At 45.2% G+C, this 20,199-nt stretch overlaps 1 long non-coding RNA gene and 4 other non-coding genes across 5 annotated transcripts; all 5 read right to left on the bottom strand.

The window, feature by feature from the left end:
* Window positions 1-1,769: 1,769 nt before the first annotated feature.
* Window positions 1,770-13,754, bottom strand: LOC146058705 (uncharacterized). Its single transcript, XR_014469906.1, has 6 exons — window positions 13,733-13,754; window positions 12,451-12,517; window positions 12,054-12,109; window positions 11,821-11,844; window positions 2,637-2,658; window positions 1,770-1,861 (listed from the first exon to the last, which is right to left on the bottom strand). It is a non-coding gene; the product is annotated as an uncharacterized LOC146058705 (long non-coding RNA).
* On the bottom strand, window positions 11,891-12,029 carry LOC146061836 (small nucleolar RNA SNORA8). The gene has a single exon (XR_014471283.1). It is a non-coding gene; the product is annotated as a small nucleolar RNA SNORA8 (small nucleolar RNA).
* A 552-nt stretch (window positions 13,755-14,306) lies between the features above and the next one.
* On the bottom strand, window positions 14,307-14,443 carry LOC146061842 (small nucleolar RNA SNORA8). Its single transcript, XR_014471288.1, has one exon. It is a non-coding gene; the product is annotated as a small nucleolar RNA SNORA8 (small nucleolar RNA).
* Window positions 14,444-14,646: 203 nt separating this feature from the next.
* On the bottom strand, window positions 14,647-14,772 carry LOC146061852 (small nucleolar RNA SNORA18). The gene has a single exon (XR_014471297.1). It is a non-coding gene; the product is annotated as a small nucleolar RNA SNORA18 (small nucleolar RNA).
* Window positions 14,773-16,670: 1,898 nt separating this feature from the next.
* Window positions 16,671-16,802, bottom strand: LOC146061864 (small nucleolar RNA SNORA40). Its single transcript, XR_014471308.1, has one exon. It is a non-coding gene; the product is annotated as a small nucleolar RNA SNORA40 (small nucleolar RNA).
* Window positions 16,803-20,199: the final 3,397 nt, after the last annotated feature.

The following is a 20,199-nucleotide window of genomic DNA, read 5'->3' as shown; positions in this document are numbered from 1 at the left end:
CAGCCGCGGCCCCCAACAAAGGCCCCCGGACGCATTGGAAGTGATCAGGCCCCAGCCACTGACCCCCATCACCAGCAGATGCGGGAGCCCAGCTCCAGCCTCACTGACTCTCCCCAGGCCTCAGTGACTCTCCCCCCCCCACCACTGCAGATAGCTGCCTAGGATCTGTGCACTCAACCATATATAACCTTGTGTCCCCTGTGTGATAACTGTACTGTCTAAGCTATCTCTGCCATAACTGCAATGTATTGCTCATACTGTTACCTACCTGGCTGCTGCAGCGACCAGTGGCGCCGCTGATGGCTGCCTAGGCGTTGTGCAGCTCGGCGGGTATATGTTCCCTGTGTGATATTGTACTGTCCCTGCTTATATTGTTGTTACCTACCTGGCTGCTGCAGCGACCAGTGGCGCCACGGATGGCTGCCTCGGCGGGCATGTGTTTCCTGCATATAATGTCTCAATTTAATGTATGTAATGTCATTTCCCCCCCCTGGTTGATCCTGCACTGTAAAATCCACAAAAAATTCCTAGTGTGCGCAAGCATACATAACCAATAAAGTTGATTCTATTCTTCTGTGATTCTATTCTATTATTTCTGCACATGGTGAATATTAGCTTTTTAAATGTAGCACAAAATTTTATATCTCAGTTTGAGCAAGTCACCCAAACTCAAGTTCTGTGCACAGAACATCTGCCCCACCTGCAGTACAGCATTGTTTTGCCAAGTTGTCAGCTAAGATTGTTCACTAGTGTCTGTTGCCTTTACAAATCCCACATGCAGCATTTACAGATCAACTTATTATGGATGAGTGGAGTAGCCCAAAATTCACACAGTATAGCCATAAGACACCAGCAACATTGCATATGAGTATATTAAACCTGCACACAAGTCACAACACACTCGTATTTCTGCAGACACTTCCTTCCCTCCAAACAGTCCACGACTGTTACTGTCATCTACCACCATCCCTCAAGCTACGCAGTGTATATACACACACACACACACTTCTGGGACCAGTGACGCTGCTAACAAAACTGCCTGTCGATTTCCCATCATTAAACAGGAGCATGGTGGGATGGATACACATACCTGAGAAACTCAGCTGGTTGCATTTTATCATTTTCAGCCTTTGAATGCTTAGTGAATTTGTAGAATGTAAAAGTTGCCAAGCAAACATTTTATTCATCGTATTAACCATTAATGTTCACCTTTCATAGGGAATTATATTTTGCACTGTTTATCTGAATTTATATTATAAGGAACTGGCATATCAAAGGGTTAAATAAGGAATTACAGGTTACAGGTTGAGTGTCCCATATACAAATACCACACATTCCAGACCAGTGCATTTAGTAAAAAAATGCACTGAGGATATGATGATATGTAACTGGTACTAATAGGTGCAAGAATATGACTGCTTCGCATTCAAAGTCAGTACCTAAGATTGTTCACACATTTCATTTCATGTACAAATATGTGTGTCTACAACATAAGACATTGAAATATATATATATAAATATTCTGAAATACAGAATACTCCTTAATCAGTTACCTAAAATTCTGGTCCCAAACACTTTGGATAAGGGATACTCAACCTGTACCATTTCATCGTAAAGATTAGTGTTGAACTGGAAATGCTCACAATTCTTTGCTTTCATTTAACACGAGTTAACATTTTTTGTTATGAGAAGTGTCAGCAATATGATTGGAAACCGAACCACTGCACAGATACATTTGCGGACTGGTAACAAAACCACAAGAAACAAGGTTTCAGAATAAGTTTTATTCCAGAATCAGGAAAAGAAAATTAGATCTGTTCCACATAATTGTTCTGCCCAATAGCTATGGTGCTTCACAACTCTAGAGGAGAAAGAATGGGAAAAGTTATTTCACTACAGTGACGCTAAATGCACAAGACTACAGAACCATAGATATTCAGTATTGATACAAGCTAGTATCAACAGTGGAAGCCAAACCAGTCATGTTTTCCAAGTCACACGTAGATCTGTAGAATGTGTGTTAGGAATGACTGCACCTGTGCACCAGCTAGGCAGTTTGGGAAACCATGGGCTGTTAGTAGATCTTGAAGACTGGTTTGTCCAGCCCTGCACATGCTTAGTCACACCCGGGGGAGCACTCCAAGTTAACACTGCCTACTCCCTATAGGGTGAACAGGACCCAGGTTACCCATCAGTAGCACTAACTAACCCAGGTATTTTCAGAAGACTTCACACCACACATCGAACCGGCAACAACCGGGGTCAGACCAGAGTTATATGTGCAATGTTAAAGGGAAGACTGCAACCTGGAGGGAAACATGAGCACTGAAGGGCCAGGGGAAATAAAGACTACTGGTGTCCAGACTACAGAACTATCCACTTTAGCAACCCATTCAATTCTAACACGTTTAATGAGCTTACAGATCACACAGCACAGGGGAGGCTGCTATCGTTTACAATGTAACAGAAGGTATCACCGCTATGAAAGTCCATAGCTCACATGGGAGTGGCTACAGTATCCGGTAGGGGTTAATAATCTTGGTCGTTGTGTAAGAACAGCTGGGGTAAGCCAGAGAAGCTCTGTGACATGACCACTAGGCTACATGCAGACAGAATGGTGTACTGGCTAACTGTACCTTGGTAGACTTCTCCTTCAGCCTGTATGGAGGGAAAGGAGAATGGATTAGAGTCCGGTTTATACTAATGGTGTCACATACATCTGCAGAGCATTTGTTCACCAGAAGGTTCTGTGCTGTAGTAATGACAGCACACATTTATACCCTCTGAGGCTTTACTCTCAGGTCATGTCCACAGCGAGCCAGAAACTGGGGGTTCTGGCAGCTTTGGTAATGACCATGCAAAGTACACATGCAAGACAACAGAACCATTCATGCACCCAGGCAGGTCAGCCAGCGCTAAGCGGGTCCAGATGCAAAGCTTAATGCAGCCATTGGTGCAGATAGACCCCACTAGGGTCTTTAATATGAGATTGTCATTAATTATATGACATACACATTACAGTCCATGTTTAAGATGTGTATGACTTTAGAACCTCATTTAGGCCCTTATTCTGATTGACGCGGACTTTACCGCGTACTTACGGATCGCGTCTTTATGGCGTCTGCGCATGCGTGGAGAACGCTACGCGCATGTGCCACGCCTTGACTCGGTACCAGTTCGGCCAAATCCCGTCCAAAACTGTTCACCGCTATCAGTCGGGAAATAGGGGCGTATTATGGGCGTCATGCGGAATGACACATGGGCGTAGTTTCAAAGTGGGCAAAACGGGGCGGAAACATGGGCGGACACGGGGGAGTACACTTATGTTGGGGGGCGTACATTCGGAAACCACTCCGAATGCACGCGATCAAAAAGGGCAGAAATGTGCGGTGTCCACAAGTGTACTATTGCTTTGCGGACACCACTCGTTCATGCGGTAGGCGAACGTACGCCTAATGACTACAACCATTAACACCTGAACCCAATAGAATCTACTCCTTTACTCATTACTCACTAATAGGACGCTTGTCAGTGCTTTAATTGAAACCATTGCTGCTTCAAGGAACCCGTACTAAACACCCACATATGCTGTACTTGTCAGACACTTTCAAACTGCTAACAATGGACATGACAGAATATTAATACTAGCAATACACATGTGTATTTGACATGTACTCATGAAACCACACATTTTGGGTAAAGTAAACAGATTTATTTATATTCATGTCACAGTCAATGCCAGTGTGATGCAATGACCATAAAATAATACATACAAACAATAAACAACATGGCAGGAATGCCGCAAAATAAATAATAATACAAAACAAATATAATTGCACACAGATGGACTCCAGCACCTCCTATGTGCCACTGCACATGCAGCCAGTGGGAAATGAGGAGGCTGCTGGCCCTTCTACAGCAGGGCAAGCTGCACCTGACCATTCAACAGCAGGGCACCCTACACCTGGCCCTTCTGCAGCAGGCCAACCTGCAGCTGGCTCATATGCACCATCAGCAGAATCATTTGGAACACAACCGGGGACTTCACAAGATAGTACCATGGCCATCACTTCAAGTACAGCTGACAGTAATGCCAGGCAAAAGAGGGCAACAGGGGAACCACAAAGGACATATGAAGCAAGGGCTCAGCTGGTTCCCCTCAGCACGTGATTGGACACAAGAAGCTGACACACACAGCACAATGGAAGATTTGGGAACACATAACGGCGGAGATTAATGCAGCCACAAGTTCATTTCCGACCACGTTTGGCCTTGGTAGGCTCCTTGGCCTGTGCAGCAGCTCTTCGGGGACGGCCAGATGCTGGGGCAGGTGGAGCAGATGATGTGGAGGGGTTGGCTGGTCTACCCCTCCTGCCAGCAGGGAGTGTTGCCGCTGGTAATGCACCAGAAACGGATGCCATTAGGACCCTGTTGCTGGTAACCAGCTCCACCATAAGCTCATTATGGTGGAGGAGGAGATCATTTTGGCGGGTGGCTTGCTCGGCCAGCACCTGAGCACTTGCAGCCATGGCCTGCATGCTCGCAGCCATGGACTGCTGGGTGCTGACCAAGCTCGCCAGGATCTCCTCGGTCCTACGCACCCGTTCTGATGCCAAGTCTCCCTGCTGGTTGATGTCCCCAAGCACCTCGGCCAAGGCGGCCAAATCGGCTTGGCCCGATGCCTGCTGCTGCACAGGCCTACCTCTGGGGCCAGGTGGCACGGACTCCTCCACCTCCTGAACAGAGTCGTCACCAAGCGGTGGGGTGTCTGTGGGAAAAGATAAACACAATTAGGAGACATTCTACGATAATTACTTGCACAAGTTTATGGCATGACCAATATTTACCTTCCAGAAAAGACGCAAACACTTCAGCTGGGGCCTCGCTATCCATCGTGCTCACCCCCCTGATCTCCTCAACTGATATACAGCTCTCAGCCATCACCTCCAGGGGGGTGAGCTCTAGCCCTGATGGCATGGGGCCGGCCCCAGATGTCTGGCTGTGGTCCCACCGCTTGGTCAGCTTCCTCTTCAGGTTGGTTTTGAAGTCCTGCCACCTGCAATGTAAGTTGACATATTAATACATGTCACTCCCAATGTTAGCTGTTGCAGCCATTGCTCTGTGCTACATATTACAACATGTGATTAATGTCCCATATATAATATTACATGCAACTAGGATATCAACCGTTACAATACACATTCACAATCACCCTACTCGAACTCTCCACGAAATAACATGGCAATAATGTATGTGTATCGTAACAACCTCACGGCCCATTTGCTAAATGCATCTAAGCATCAATTCAATCATTACTTGGCTATTACTGGCCACATGTATCACAAAACAACTTGCCTCTTCTTCACATGGTCCGTCTCACGAACTTGTGGCGCTACTTCATTAATCTCTGCCGTTATCTGTTCCCAAATCTTCCATCTGCGTGTGTGTGTCAGCTTCTCGGATGGACACTCTATCCAATCACGTGCTCGGGGAACCAGGATGGCCAGCTCCTGTGCTTCATATGCCTTATTTTTTTTGGGTGGTTCCGCTGTTGCACTGGCTCGCCCCTTGCCACGTCCCTGGCCACGCCCCCTGGCACCAGTCGCTGCACTTGAAGTGCTGGCCATGGTACTACCTTGTGAAGTCCCCTGTTGTGTTCCAAACAATTCTGCTGATGGTGGATATGAGCCAGCTGCAGGTTGGCCTGCTGCAGAAGGGCCAGGTGTAGGTTGCCCTGCTGTAGAATGGTCAGGTGCAGGTTCCCCTGCTGTAGAAGGGGCAGCAGCCTCCTCATTACCCACTGCCCGCATGTGCAGTGGCACATAGGTGGTGCTGGAGTCCATCTGGTCAAATAGTTGCTGCAGCACTGGGTCCACCTCTGGTTGGGATCCAGCCATGTTAGCAACAACATTGTCACCTTCTAATACCCCTTTATATACTGTTTGTGTAATCTGTTTGGCGGACATCAGCGGCAGCTGCGTTCCGTGCGTGAGCGTACGTCGCTGTTTTTTCGCGCCGCATACGGTGGCGGAAATTCCATTGTGTAAAACCTGGCGAAAGTTCTACATGAAATACTGGTCACCAATGCTAACATTGCATAGAATCTTCTGATACACCTGTGACTATTGCACAATACACATGCTATTTGCTAGCATGACATGACATTTCATTCATGACTACTGTGGTATTGTGGCGTTTTAGTGCAAGCTAAAAGTAGCCCAATCCCTTAGAGAATCCAGCCCACAAGTCATGCAATACTCATCTCTACTGTTATAGACCACACATGTGAGAGCCCTATAAATATTGACTTCCTGCTAGAATCATTTGTCTCCAGATCTGGACTTGTCAGGGTCTAAGGTAAGCTCTTCCATGCTCCTTGTAGATATGATATCCATTAACAATGTAAGTGTATGAATGTATGCACCATTGCCTCACTGACTACAGATTGTTGGGCCAGCAAAGTGGTGTATCATTATTGCAACATGTCACATGTTCACTATTTCACTCACAGGTCTTCAACCTGTGTGGGTTCATCTATTGCAGGACAACATGTCCCAGCAATAGATGAAATGTGTCATAGTACATGATGTCGGCAAAAAATGCTGACACCTTTATCTGTGTGTTTTGGACGGTGTGTATTGAGTTCATATTATTGTGTCATCATTAGAGAGTCAAATGGATCTGCGGGATTACACGGGGCGGCCATCTATTGTACGTATTGAAGGCTACAAATCAATTTGTAGTCTGATATGGCCATTATGTGCATAGGTGCATCAGTATTTATGTTCATTTCTTTATAGGTTGCAGAAGCTATTATGCGCTACATGGAGAGGAGGCTAAGGGCACTTGCGGCTCTCCCCACTCGTCGCCCAAGGAGGCCAGGACGTGCTAGAATCTATCGCACACGGGTGACTCTGTTTGCTATGCCCGATGATGAGGTACTTACTAGGTACCGGTTACCCCCACATGTAATTCTGGATCTGCTCACCCTAATTCAGAGTCATTTGGAACCTCTACACGGGATCACGACAGCAATTCCGCCTCACACACAGCTGCTGGCGGTGTTGCATTTCTGCGCCTCAGGATCATTCCAACAAGTAGTGGCAGTACTTGCTGGAATATCTCAGCCGGCCTTCTGCCGAATCCTGAGGCGTGTGACGTCGGCCATGTTCAGGCGCAAGGGGCACTTCATGGCCATGACATTTGCCACCGAGACCCTGCGCAGAAGCCAGCAGGCCTTCCATCAAATTGCTGGCTTCCCTAATGTGATAGGGGCTGTGGATGGCACCCATGTACCATTTGTGCCTCCATCTCGAAGTGAGAAGATATATAGGAACCGCAAATTGTTCCACTCACTGAACGTGATGGTGGTATGTGGCCCATCCATGGAGATTCTCGCCTTCAACTCGAAGTTTCCCGGAAGTGCCCATGACTCTCATGTCATCCGACAAACCGGGATATGGCAAAGACTCCAAGAGCTGGAAGGCCGTGATGCGTGGGTTCTGGGTGACTCCGGTTACCCATGTACGCCCTGGCTACTTACGCCGTACAGCTACCCAGCACCGGGCCCACAGGAGGCATTCAATCGGGCGCATGTTGCCACCAGGCAAGTGGTGGAGCGCTCAATTGGCCTTTTAAAAGGTCGATTTAGAGTGCTCCACCGCACTGGTGGTGACTTACAATATGCGCCTGAAATGGTGTCGAGGATCGTGGGCCTGTGTATATTTTTCCACAACATTGCTGTGCGGCGTGAGATACCCTTTGATGAGTGGGAGGTACCATCTGAGCCGCAAGATCCGCCCATGCGCCCATCCCGCGCCCCTGAATGCCGGAGGGGATACCAGCTGCGGGACTCTGTGGCGCAAAGATACTTCAGGTACATGTTATCGAGTTCACAGAACACACCAATTATTGTACAAATCACCCCTTCAAATAAGTACAGTGTGTTAGTTGTCAGTGTTACAACACGAAAATTAGCCAGCCTGCCCTCCTAATGGCAAAGAAATAGGAGATATTTATCATATGTGCTTAGTTTTGGGGGAAGTTAAATATTGGTGGCAATTATTATACCTTGTTCAAGGGATCTTATGTGTTTGTTATATCTTCATTATTGTAGTTGATACTATCCCTGATGACTGGTGAGTACATTGATTTATTCTGTAATGTGTTTAGGATTTTTTCATGTGTTGATGTCTGATTTGTTTGCATATATATATATATATATATATATATATATATATATATATATATATATATATTATTACAATTTATTCACATGTTTCTACATTTCAAGGAGCAGGCAGGCAGGCAGGCAGGCAGGCAGGCAGGCAGGCAGGCAGGCAGGCAGGCAGGCAGGGCTGTTGTATAATGGTGCTCTCAGGATACCTGCAAGTGTGTGTATGTGTCTTTTACACATAAATGTACGCATACACATAGATGCATAGAGTAAATACTGCTAAGTACAGCTATGCGTTGCTAAGCTATAGCACGCGTTGCTTGGCGGAGCGAGGCGTCATTGGATTTGCTAAGTGCATACACACTGTGTATTATATATATCAGATTTGTTCATTGCCATACATCAACACTACTGTTTGGAAGGCAAGCGAATTTGTCACCATTTGTGTTGGCGCAGAGACGCTGTTCATGTAAAGATGAACAATAAAGTTATTAACACAAATAACTGTGATCAACCAATGCCACCAGCTGATTGGTTGATAGATGCCATTGTCAACATGGCGGAGACACGAAGGGCTGAACCCTTCACACATGCGGAGCTGCGGGTTCTTGTCTCCGTCATGGAGACAAGGCTGGGCCGTGCAGGGCCCTTTATAACAAACCGGCATAAGCGGAGGGCCTATGCTGCGGCAGGGCGCCGAATTTACGCCCGCACTCGGGTGCGGAGGTCCCTCGGGCAGCTGGAGAGGCGGTGGTCGGACCTCCGCAGGCGCCAGCCCCAGCTGCTTCAGCAACTCAGGGGCGAAATTGCTGAGTGTGAGTATTTTAGCTATGAAATTTCGCACTTACAACATAGCATCTAGAAACAATAAAATGTGTCTCATGATAAGTGGGTGTCCATGGGTTTAAAAGTCCATAGACTGTTATGTGTGCTTCTTCCTGGTTAACATGCAGTCATGTGGCTTTTATATGTAATGCCATAGCATTGAGGATTATGATGCATACAATGTGCCAGATCTAATATGTGTTACACATTGATAAATGCCTGGGTTGTAATGTGTGAACAAATTACTACCAATCACATACTAATTTAAATGTCACTATTTGGAATCCATTAACAGTAAGGAGCTACTTTCCTGCATCGTTTGCCATCATTATCACCCTGCCATGTATGTCTTGTTATGGATTAATACATGTGCCCCAATGAGCCCACATTGACCATGATGTTTTTTTCTAACACACAGCACGAGCCCAAGCACAACAGGCCCGGGAAGAGGCGGAGGCAGCCCTGGCACAAGAGGAGGCCCAAGACCCGGAGGAGGAGGTGCCGGCAATGGTGGAGGAGGAGGAAGTGGAGGAGGAGGAGATGGTGGTGGAGGAGGAGGAGGAGGAGGAGGAGGAGGAGGAGATGGTGGTGGAGGAGGAGGAGGTGCGTGAGGAGGTGGTGGAGGAGGATGTGGAAGCGGAGTTGGTTGCGGAGGAGGAGGTGTTGGTGGCGGAGGAGGAGGTGGAGGAGGAGGTGGTGGTGGTGGAGGAGGAGGAGGAGGAGGAGGAGGAGGAGGAGGTGGAGGAGTTGGAGGAGGAGGTTGTTGGTGCAGAGGAGCTGGCGGAGGAGGGGTCTGAGGAGGCCACGGTTGCCCTGGAGGAGTCGGATGACGATGGGGAGGAGGCGTGCCAGGCCCCGGAATATCAGCAGATCGGTATGTTAACATAATGCATCATTCATGAAGTAGTTGTACTGGTATTTGTTATGTAGCACTGTTGATAAAAAAATTTTTTTCCATACTATTCATATAGACCCCAAAGTGGGTAGCTACAGATACAGGTACGGGTTAGATGGGGTGTCCAAGGCATCCCTTTCATCCAGGACACCTCTGAATTACACCGGTTTGTGGGATGGGTTGGAGCTCCATTTTGACTGCCACATAACCGTTGTAGTTAAACAGGATCCTGGAGTAAAGGGATGAGTGGATCATTTGTGGATTAAATTCACCTGCTGCAAGCGTTGATTATGACCCATCAAATAGTGGAATCTATATTGTTGGTGAATGTTATTTATAAACTCTAGGATGTATGCTATAAATGGAGTATGGCCCGGCCTACCTTGGAATGGAGTCAGAAGTTGCCAGTGTCCCAGGAGCCTCCTCGACCTAAACACCCCCTGTAGTTCAGATTTTTTTTTTGCCGTCACACAATTGTAGGTTGGTTTAGACAGAATTATGATTTTGAGGATGTGTACTGTGCATTCCTGACATTTGCATAACTCCCATGCCACGAACCATCACTGAACTTAGACTGAGCAGATTGTGACAAGTTCTTATTGACGGAGGCCATGACCTGCTTGTCATTGGTTAGTCATGGGTGGGTTGTGACTGAGAAGAAACAATATGACTGTTATGTCTTCTGCAGAGTAAAGTGTATAGGCCAAAAAATACAGTATGTAGTAAATAAGTTAGCATGTATGTATATATGTATGTGTCATATCTATTTATCTATGTGTGTCTCTATCTCTCTACATCATGGGTCCTCAAACTGCGGCCCTCCAGATGTTGTGAAACTACAAATCCCGCCATGCCTTGCCACAGTTTTAACACTTCCTTATAGCAAAACTGTGGCAAGGCATGCTGGGATTTGTAGTTTCACAACATCTGGAGGGCCGCAGTTTGAGGACCCATGCTCTACATAGATATATATATATATATATACACACATGTCACCTAGCATTTGTGCAATTTATGTCGCAGTATGTGAAATGTATGCAAGAATAACATGACTAATTGTTGCCCCTTTGACATGCCCACAGATGACACCACACCGGCTGATGAGGGGGTGCGTGGGGCCCTCCGGCGACTGGAGCACCATCTGCGGCTCGCTCAAGCAGACCTGCAGGACCTGAAAGACCTGCTTATTTAATTTATAATTTTATATTTTTTTATTTATGTTAATTCTGTGGTTCATTAAATTCTTTATGCAAGTTCACAGTTGTTGGTTTTATTTGCACTTTAAATAGTATATGTGTAGATTGTTTATAATCTTTTACACAGGGTGTAATACAAAGCATTGCACTTACATTGCTGTAAGGGTTAATGTGTGCAATGCATGTGTTAGGCATGCTTGTAAGGATATATTGGCATCTAATTGATTCCAATTCCAAATAAGCAGTTTTTTATGAGGATAGGTAATTGAATAAGTGGGTCATGTGATGTATTGCAGAAGATACTTCATAGTGGGTTGTTTGGCGTAAATACTCCGCTTACGTGCGGTAGCACCGCTTGGCTCCCGTTCGGATGCGGTATTCCCGAGCATACTCTGTAATACTCTGTAATACCGTGCCGAATCGGAGTGTTTCTCCCGCACACGCATGCTTTGTATGTCGTCCGTAAACACGCCCTGTTCTTACAGAGTGAGTCCGTCCGAATGCGGAGGACACGTGGGCGTTTCGACGGACGATGGCCGCATGCGGCAAAACGCCGTGGCGTGCGGACCGCTCCGTAAGAATGCGGGAATTTCCGCACAGATCAGAATAAGGGCCTTAATTAGGGTTACCCATCTGAACTCATGTACAGGCCTGAGCATTACGGTTTAGTTAACTATGGCCCATTTTATAAAGAATGGGTATTCAGGTAGTAAATTAGTGCCATTTACCTGTTCTGATCCGAGGATTGTCACCTGTGAAGGAAAATAAACAGTTTAATATATAGGATTACAGGATGAGAGTTGTATCAGCATTAATACCAGGTGTACAAGCACATGAGGCTTGGAAACCAACGATGCCAGTCACTGATTTATTATTGCACTGGTCAATGAACACCGCAATAGGAGACAGCCATTGGATGCAGATACCGTTCAGTGCATGGATGTACATGTGGTCATCTCACCTCGCCAGGGCAGGAAACACCAACCGCTCCAGAACCTGCAAGAACTGCTCCAGAACCTGTAAGATGCAAATAAGTCTCTGGTTACTACACAGCAGGAGGCAGTTCAGTATTGTACAGCTAAGTGGCTATTAGTTGCTCATCTGTTGTCACTGTTTACATGAAACAAATGCATTCCAAGTGTCAGATATGAACTACCCAATCTGTTATTAGATAATAGCTATAGGCTAACTGCTGCACAGTCAGTTCTAATCAGATAGATCGTTGGCTCACTCCTCAGTCACACAGCAGTTGAACATGATATCATCACATGAACTGAATTATGACAGAAGTTTTGGTAACCGAGTACTAGGCAGCTCTTCCATCATAAACTGAACTACCCACATGAACTGAAGCTTACCTGCATCTTCATAAAGGTGGTGCTCTGTAACAGCATATCCAAGACAGGATGAGCAAGTTCATGGCATCTAAAATAACGCAAGAGACAGATCTAGGTAAGTCATAGCTGGCCAGACCATACAGAAGTGCGCTCCAAATCTCATCTGTGAGGGGATCCCAATGACATGAGCTTAGGTCAAAGGCACCCAACTGAAAGACTAACATTAAGATGCAATGGTGGAGTTCCACTGTATACATTAAGGTGTTCTATACATGAAAGCCTGCCCAAGATTATGCATGGACATTGGCTATTTAGTAAAACAATTATGTTGTTATGTCCGAATTAGCAGAGTTGGTGCATTCTGCCCAGTTGGTACTTACCCAAACCCATATTGGCCATTTCTGCATAGTTTAAGTCTAATTTTTGGACACCACATAACAAAAATTACTGGTTTGGTGCCAGGCTGCTATGTCAACACTACACCCCAGTGTCTCCTATGGAGTGAAGATTAAATAGTGGCAGCTGCCTTATTGTGTACATTGATCTCATCTCCGACCAACACAAGAACCCTGTGGTCAGCAGCACCAATGGGCGTAGGACTTGTGTGTATCTAGGCAGAAGGCCTGATGGGGCAGTGAGCAGATAACCACCACAGCAGAGCTGCCATTTCTACCAACTGAAGGTGTACAAACAGTAGGTAGTTTAACACTATATACATAGCAACTTGATTTGCTTTATAGCACAGATAAGAGGGCCAGTCCACAGTATACAGGTGCATGACAGGAACTTAAATTCTCACAGTATCACCTCTATGAAAGACCATAGGTCACACGTAGTGGCTATAGTATCCTGTAGGGCAGTGTTTTTCAACCACTGTGCCGTGGCACACTAGTGTGCCTTGAGCTGTTCTCAAGTGTGCCCCCAGATCTGGAGATGCCCAAACTAGTTTATAGCCACCACCAGTTCAACTGTTATTTGCTGGTCTCTTTATTCATGTAAAGGGCCAATATATTTTATTTTTGTTACCTGTAGGGACCAGTGTGATTGTTCTTTATATGGGGGCCAATAGGTTTGCTTTTTTTTTCCTTAAGGGGAATGTGTTTTGCCCTGTGGGGATCTCATGGTGTGCCTTGGCAATTTTAAAATCTTATTTAGTGTGCCGCAAGGTAAAAAGGTTGAAAATCACTGCTGTAGGGGATTATAATCTTGGTCATGGCGTAAGAACAGCTGGTGTTTAGCCAGAGAAGCTCTCTTTGAAGTGACCAGCATGATACATAAACAGAACTGTACTGGCTGGTCATACCTTGCTCGACTTTCCTTCAGCCTGTATGGAGGGAAAGGAGAGTTTAAGAAACCAATTTATACAAGTGGCAGAGCATTAATCAGTTTGAAGGTTTTTCTGTAATCACCCGAACACACCCGCCGAGACTACTCTGATCATGTAGACAGTAAAGGTGCCCCATAAACTAGTAAGATCAGATCTGGCTGGAACAAAAACATGGTTATGGATGAGTGACAGTTTGTCAGTTTTCCAGCATTTCTAAGCAAATGGTCAACTGTCACTTGCTCTCATCCATTACCAGGTTTTTGTTCCAACCAGCCCGATCTGAAGATAAATCTGCGTGTGTATGGCCAACTTTAGACAAGTGATGTTCTAGAACAGGCAAGTCCAACCTTGGCTGTACTGCGGTTGTGAAACTACACATCCCAGCATGCCTTGCCACAGTTTCAGCATTCCCCAATAGGAAAACTGTGGCAAGCCATGATGGGAATTGTAGTCTCACAACAGCTGGAGGGCCATAGTTTGGACATGCCTGGCCTACATGAGAATTTCCTGAGTAAGAAACATTTAGCAGGATATAGTATTATAGAATGAGAGTTGTTTCAGCATAAATACCAGGTTTACAAACACATGAGGCTTGGAAACTAACGATGCGTTACTGATTTAATATTGCACCAATTAATGAACACCACAACAGGAGGAAGCCATTGGGTGAAGATACCGTACAGTGCGTGAATGTACAAGTTCTCACAATAGGTTTGTTTAGAGATCAGATACTCTAAGGCATCACAGAAATAGTGCTTGTTACCTGCATCTTCATAGAGCTGGTTACACTTCACCCCAGCATCCAAAATGGGATCACGGCATCTAGAACAAAGCAGATGACAATTAAGTCCCAGCCAAGCAGAACATACAGAAGCTTGTGTGTCAATGGGTGATGTTATGCAGTCATAACCATCTAATAACCACAATTAGAAAGTAACACAAACTGCAACCTTTATCTCTGAGGCGTTTCCAACGATATGAACTTACATCAAAGTACCATCGGGATAGACCTCAGCCACCAGACTGGCTTCACAACACACTACTGGAGTAGACTACATCTCACTTAAATCTCCCTCACATTTTCTGTTCATGTGAACCATGTCTTTAGATTACCATGACCAAGCAAAATGAAGACCGGCTCCTGAATTAGGCCCATTTAGCAAATTCAATATTGCCTGCTCAATGAACACCTATACATAGTTTCCATTCATCACCATTGTGTACACCAGGGGGCAGTATAAGAGGGGTCCTATGTGCAGACCACATCTGTGGTACATTAGTATACTGAACATTCCCAGTGAGAGCTGTTGCACCAACACAGATTTCAGGGAGGCAAGTAATTAAACACTTGTGCATGACGTGGTCTGGACTGCAGGTGTGATTGTTGCCAGGTTGGCTGCGGGCACACAGATGTGTCAGCCACTGCTCTGCTAATGTGTTGTGAGCTTGGGCATAAGATAACAATGCCATCACTACACTTTATTTGATGTCAAAACTCCAGCAACCATTGCATGACCGGCTTATGTCCATGAGCAAGTTCAAGTAAGTCACCTTGCATATTTGTTTAAATTCTATGTACAAGACTTTGTAGGGCAGACCAACATTCGCAATAAATTAAATACATAAACAGCATTGGTGTAATTACCTTTTTAGCCACATTACACACACAGCACCTGAGGAAGACAAAAACACAAGTGTTAGCAGCACTCTTAATAACTGTTCGGTGCTTTAGGGCTTACTAAATGAGCTGTTCAGTTAGGCACCTGTCACTCACACTGGGTCAGAGCAGTTGAACATTTGCCAGTCATCACAACAGTTAAACCGCATGAGAACAGTCATACACTCAAGTGAAGGACTGGCAACAGCTAAAGGGTTAACTCACCATAGGCCTTTTGAAGTCAGCACCTAAAATGTGAGGAAACAAAAAAAATTGCGATAAGGGGGATGTTCATCACGTCTCTAAATACAATCCCAGTAAAAAGTCCCAGTATGGCAAGAGGTGCTGCCAACTTAGATACATCCCCAAAAACATACAGACACTGCAGATTATGAGTCCTGGGCTCCAGCAAACCAGTTCCACCTCCATTTACAGCTCTACAGACCTTTTACCTACTGTAGTCCAAAATAAAAAATGTAAACTTTATTGGAAGTATTGATGGGAATTCTAAGGTCCGGAAAATTGCTAATCAAGCGAGCAGCTCTGCTCTCAGCATGTTGCGCTAGAGCAGTGGTTCCCAACCCTGGTCCTATGGACCCCACACGGTAAATGTTTTGCAGGTCTCCACACAATCACGAGTAAAATTAGCTCCGCCCATGGTTCTCCTAAAATGAGCCAGTGAGTGGACATGTAGGGTGATCTGGAAACCATGAACTGTTAGGGGTACTTGAGGACAAGGAACCAGTGCCTTAGAGCACCGTTAGGCTGGTGAGATACAGATTTCACTCAAGTGTAGCAACTCGGTAATATAAAGAGACAGATCTACCATTGGAATGCCATAAACAGATCAGTGACCAGGAAGCTACCATAGGTGTGGCATATACACTTAAGGACCCATACACTAGTCCGGCTTGGCTACTTTTCACCCGATTAACTGGGACAACACAATACTCAGCTATTGGACATCCGATTCGTAGTGCGGATTGGATGTCGGACCCAACCCCCTCCCAGTAGTGGGAGCGTGGTTGCATGCAACACACCACGTCAAAGCACTACATGGGATGTATCACATGTAAGCCTACCACCCGGGAAGGTCCTGGGCTGGTCAATGGGGATCGTATGGCTCTGCACAGCAGGATATGGCCACCATTACTCAGAAAGCAGATTTAAACTGACCACGAATCAATGGACTGCTGCTTAATGTTTACATATCTTATAGTACGGAAGGCATCAATGTCGCATCAAGACCATGGGACATTTGTCCCTCCCCATAAGTAACACAACTCCTACCAATCAAGTAGTTGTGGGTTGCAAGAGAAGGTGTTGGTCTCAGCACTTGCATTAGGTCAGCCCCCACATACAGGACAAACCAACAAGACTGCAAGTGCTACTACAGCAGAGGAACAAGCCAACAGCCACTTACCATTGTCACGGCACACGGTCCTCACAGAGGAGCTCCAAGTCACACACGGGCATTTCCAGCATATGCACCTATAGGCAGGGAAGAGTTAAACACCAAAGTAGTGGTCGCAGCACAGGTGTCAGATGTAGCAGGTCTCATTGCAGTACGCACACCGCCGGGATGTACTAAAAGGATGATCACAAAAAGGGATGATCGGGATGATTGCCTGAAGTTCCTATTCGCACCTCTAGATGTCACAATTTTTTTTACTTCAACTGAGAATTTACAAAATTCAGCAAGCACATTAAGCTTTTAAATTATAAATTTATATTAAAGAAAAAAGATACAGCATTTATTTAGCATATGCATTGGTTTATAACAATAAGGCAATATAATTAAATAAGGAAACCAGCATTTGAATATCAATATTGAGTCCTGGTCCCGTTTTCTATACGTTTCCAGAGGGGCGATGGCGATATCTTTGTTATTTAGGTGGGATGATCAGCTTTTTATCGCAGATATGTATACCTGGGACTGTATTCGTTATGTTTTCAGTGGGATGATAGCGATATCTTTCATATTGATGTGGGATGATCAGGTTTTTATCCCAGATATGTATACCTGGGACTGTTTTCTATGCGTTTCCAGTGGGACGATGGCGATATCTTTTTTATTTACATGGGATGATCAGGTTTTTATCCCAGAAATCTATACCTGGGACTGTTTTCTATGCATTTCCAGTAGGATTATTGCTATATCTTTTTTATTTAGGTGGGATGATCAGGTTTTTATCACAGATATGTATACCTGGGACTGTTTTCTATGCGTTTCCAGTGGGATTATTGCTATATCTTATTTATTTAGGTGGGATGATCAGTTATTATCGCAGATATGTATACCTGGGACTGTTTTCGTTATGTTTTCAGTGGGATGATAGCGATATCTTTCATATTGACGTGGGATGATCAGGTTTTTATCGCAGATATGTTAACCTGGGACTGTTTTCTATGCGTTTCCAGTGGGACGATGGCAATATCTTTCTTATTTACGTGGGATGATCAGGTTTTTATCACAGATATGTATACCTGGGACTGTTTTCTATGCGTTTCCAGTGGGACGATGGTGATATCTTTTTTATTTCCGTGGGATCATCAGTTTTTTATCCCAGAAATCTATACCTGGTGTCAGGAACCAGTCTGTTTTGTTTTCTGTCAGTTTCTGTTTGGCATTTTGACTCACTGGTGACCTCCAGTGTCAGGTCTGTTGCCATTACAGCTTTGTGTTCTGGGAGCTTAGTTTATTCACTAGGCTGTGAGATATTAAGCTAATCAAGCACTAGCCTGGGAGCTCCCTGAATCTTCAGGTGTAATTAATCACCTGAGCCCTTTATAGGGCAGGCTCACCTGCAGTATTCTGCCAGTGATAGCTTTCTGTTTAAGTTCCTGCTGCATTTGCAGGGAACTTCTGTTTGCTCCTAGCCACGCTTCCTGGTCCCTTGTTCCAGTCTCCTGTTTGGATTCCAGGATATATCCTCTGCAGCTCAGCTCCTTGCTAGTAATAGCATAAGCCTGATTACCCGGTCCCCGGAGCATTGTTGCTCCAGTCTTTGAAGTGTCCTGGTGTATACTCCTGCTCTCTTGTCTCCCAGCCTGCTTGGATCATCATCCTGTCCTGGGCCAGAGCCTGCACCTGTCCCCGTTACCTATCTGCCTGTGGGTCACGTAAGTGCTCCATTGGAGCCTGCTGGTTATTCCTTATACCATCTTTGGCCCGCCGTGGCTGTACCCCTCCGTGGGTCCGCTGTTACTTTGCGGTATCATTTCTGTTGTCCTTCCTCTGTGGTTATTGTCTGTCACCTTAGCGTTGGGTAGGCAGGGGTATTTCCCTTCTAGCTACTCCTTGTTTTGGGGAATCGCAGTCTCGGGGTGTCCCTGTTCCGAGATTCCCTATTTCCTTGTTTGTGTCTGCGAATGGGTCGCCGTTCCCCGTTCTTGGCCAGGTGCCGGTAGTTAGGGGTCTCTTCCCAGCTAGGCCCTGTAGTTAGACGGTCCTTTTGAGATACCCCCTGGCGATCGCTCACCCCTTGTCTTTACCTAACACCTGGCTGCATCGGGGTCAGAGCCGGCCTAACTGGCTCTGTCGAACGCGGCGGCTACAGGCGAAGCCTAGCACTTGCAGGGGTATTCCATCTGCCCGGGGGACTCAACAGAGTCAGTGTAGGTTTCGCTGTGGCCGTTCTAAACAGCGGTCCCAGCTGCGGGCTCACGCCTGACCCTTTTTCCTCCTGCCAGCTGTCGTATCACCCAGAGCCCAGGCGAAAACCATAACACCTGGGACTGTTTTCTATGCATTTCTAGTAGGATTATTGCTATATATTTTTTATTTAGGTGGGATGATCAGGTTTATATCGCAGATATGTATACCTTGGGACTGTTTTCGTTATGTTTTCAGTGGGATGATGGCGATATCTTTCGTGTTTACGTGGGATGATCATGTTTTTATCGCAAATATGTTAACCCCTTCCTGACAGAGCCAGTTTTTGCGTTCCTGACAGAGCCCTTTTTTTCAAATCTGACATGTCTCACTTAAGTGGGGATAACTTTTTTTTGCTTTTACTTATCCCAGTGATTTTGAGATTGTTTTTTCGTGACACATTGTACTTCAAATTAGTGGTAAATTTGGGTCGATACAGTCTGTGTTTTTTTGTGAAAAATACCAAAATGTCGTGAAAAAATGGAAAATTTTGCAATTTGCAAAATGTTAAATTTTCTGCTTGTGAGACAAATAATCATACCACTCAAAATAGTTAATAACTAACATAGACCATATGTCTACTTTATGTTTCCATCATTATTTCAACTTCCTTTTAATTTTTTTGGACACTAGGAGGCTTACAATATGAATAGCAAATTCTCAAATTTTCAAGAAAATTTCAAACACTGATTTTTTTAGGGACCAGTTCAGTTCTGATGTGACTTTGAGGGACTTGTATGTGAGACACCCCCATAAATGATACCATTTCAAAAACTGCACCCCTCACAGTATTCAAAACAGCATTTTGGAAGTTTGTTAACCCTTTAGGTGTTTCACAGGAATTAAAACAAAGTGTAGGTGAAATTTCAAAATTTCATTTTTTTTGCAGATTTGCAATTTTAATACATTTTTCTAAGGAACACAGTACATTTTACTAGAGAAATGTGACTAAAAATTGATTCCCCCAATTCTTTTGTTTTCATAAATATCCTATATGTGGCCCTAGTGTGCACGTTGACCAAACCACAGGCTTCATAATAGAAGGAGCACCTACTTGATTTTGGAGCCTCCTTTTTATGAGATTATTTTTTAGGCACCATGTAGGTTTCTAGGCACCATAAGATGCTAAAA

This window comes from Crinia signifera, chromosome 2, assembly GCF_055691185.1.
Source record: "Crinia signifera chromosome 2, ASM5569118v1, whole genome shotgun sequence".
In the NCBI taxonomy this organism is placed as follows: Eukaryota; Metazoa; Chordata; class Amphibia; order Anura; family Myobatrachidae; genus Crinia; species Crinia signifera.
This window is presented reverse-complemented; position numbering and strand designations above follow the sequence as displayed.